Genomic DNA, 2,552 nt, shown 5'->3' with positions numbered 1-2,552 from the left:
ACGAAGCAAACCAAGCAGAACAAAATCCCCATAATCTCATGCACAAATTTCACCTCCCCTGTTCAGATCCACACTTCGGATGCTAAATCCACTCCGGATCCAAGCATCCGAACAAAAATCCAACCGAACACAACTTCAATACCACGATTCTCGAATCTCCTAAAATATTCAGCAACAAATTCAAGAGAACATCTCAAATAAACAAACCAAAATAGCAAGCGTCATAATAATCAACACGAAATCCAACTTCATCAAGGCAAATCAAACGTAAACAGAACGGATAAACTGATTCAGCAACAAAACAACAAGCTCGACTTCCAAACGTGAAGTTCGAGACGGAACAGAGTAGTAAACAGAAATTAAGAGAACAATTGTTTCTTCGCCCTCAAGGGACGGTGGTGCACTGATACGTAATTCACGAAAACGAAAACCACCCCAAATTTCCCATTTCCCTAGTGTGTGTGCTAAGAGCGTGACTGTGTGTGGAGTGTAACCGATCTGCCATTCTTGTTGCGCACTCCTTTATTTATAAGCTTCGAGGTGGGGCCCAGCGAGGTATTGATTGACTTGATTGCCCTCAGCTTTTGGCTTCCTTCCTCTAGCTTTTCCTCGTGATTCCGTTCCTGCTCCTCGCTAGATATCCTCCTCCAGCATCTCCTGGATCTAGCGCTACACACACACCTGGCTTAACAAAACTTGTTAGATCCAGCAGAAATGTGATGTTTTTCACTACATAACCAATGCATGAAATTAGCCTTATCACTTGGTCATTTGAGGAAGCAATGAAACACAAGCACTGGAGGGAAGCTATGAAAAAGGAGATAGATGCCTTGATCAAAAATGGAACGTGGGAGAAGTGTACCTTGCCAAAAGGAAAGAAACCAGTTGGGTGCCGATGGGTCTTCACCATTAAAAGGAGAGCAGATGGTTCGATCGAGAGATATAAGGCAAGATTAGTGGCTAAAGGCTATACTCAGGTATACGGAGTAGACTACGCAGAAACCTTCTCCCCAGTTGCCAAGTTGAACACTGTAAGAACTCTACTATCTGTAGCTGCTTGTAAAGAATGGCCTCTACATCAGTTTGATGTTACTAACGCCTTCTTACATGGAGAACTAGAGAAAGACAAAGAGGTGTATATGGAGATTCCTCCTGGGTGCTTGGAAGAATTCGGTGAAGGACAAGTTTGCAGACTAAGAAAGACTCTATATGGATTGAAGCAGTCCCCAAGAATCTGGTTCGGGAGGTTCTGTCAAGCAATGATTAAGCATGGCTTCAAGCAGAGTCACTCTGACCATACGTTGTTCTTGAAGAGAAGAGGTGACAAGGTAACGTGTCTGATTATATATGTGGATGACATGATCATTACAGGAGATGATACTGAGGAGATTGAGAAATTGAAGATAAACTTGTTCAAAGAGTTCGAGATGAAGGACCTTGGAGCACTAAAATACTTCTTGGGAATTGAGGTACTGAGATCCAGACACGGAATTTTCCTAAGGCAAAGGAAATACGTTCTAGACTTATTGGCTGAAATGGGATTGTTGGACTGTAAGCCCGCAGAAACTCCTATGGTCCCGAATCACGGACTTAAAATCGTGGAAGGAGCAAAATTGGCAAATCGAGAAAAATATCAACGGCTGGTTGGGAAGTTGATCTATCTCTCACATACTAGACCTGATATCACATACGCAGTGGGCATTGTGAGTCAATTCATGCATCGACCTCAAGAGGATCACATGGATGCGGCGTTGAGGATTGTAAGATATTTGAAGGGAACTGTAGGATATGGAGTTTTTCTAGAAAAAAAGGAAGACCTGGAAGTCGAGGGATACACTGATGCTGATTGGGCGAGTAATCCAGTTGATAGAAAATCAACGGCCGGATACTTCACCTTTGTAAGAGGAAACTTAGTCACATGGAGAAGTAAAAAGCAGAAAGTAGTAGCATTGTCAAGTGCAGAAGCTGAGTTCCGTGGAATCAGAAGTGGCCTAACAGAGATCTTATGGTTACGAAGGCTTCTAACAGAGATTGGCTTTCCACCTACACAAAAAAGCCGACTATTTTGTGATAATAAAGCAGCAATCAGCATCTCAGAGAATCCCGTTCAACATGATAGAACAAAGCATGTGGAAGTTGATCGTCACTTCATCAAAGAGAATCTTGAGGCAGGGATCATAGAATTCCCGTTTGTTCGATCAGAGGAACAGTGGGCCGACATTTTGACCAAGGCTGTGAATCCAAGAAGCTTTAAGGAGGTTCTGAGCAAGTTAAACATCGGAGATACCGTTGCTCAACTTGAGGGGGAGTGTCAAAATATGCATAAGGAAACAAATAAATCACCCAAATCAGAGGAGCCGTAATTGATTTAATTGATATTTCTTAGAATTAGAATTATCTTGTTTCCATATGTACATACTATCTCTCCCTATATAAAGAGGGGCTGTAAATCATTCTAATCATCCGAAAATAATACAACACTCTTGTCTATTCCTTTAACTTCAATATGTTTAGCCATCTAATCCTGGCCTCTCTCGATAACCATCTTCAAG

At 42.0% G+C, this 2,552-nt stretch overlaps 1 pseudogene; it reads right to left on the bottom strand.

Annotated features, from left to right (window-relative positions):
* Positions 1-1,523: 1,523 nt before the first annotated feature.
* Positions 1,524-2,278, bottom strand: LOC148923790 (uncharacterized; annotated as a pseudogene).
* Positions 2,279-2,552: the final 274 nt, after the last annotated feature.

Source organism: Salvia hispanica, chromosome 6, assembly GCF_029641045.1.
Source record: "Salvia hispanica isolate PSC_SH4W2 chromosome 6, Shi_PSC_v1, whole genome shotgun sequence".
Lineage (NCBI taxonomy): Eukaryota > Viridiplantae > Streptophyta > Magnoliopsida > Lamiales > Lamiaceae > Salvia > Salvia hispanica.
The sequence above is the reverse complement of the archived record's forward strand: the minus strand, read 5'-3'. Positions and strand labels throughout refer to the sequence as shown.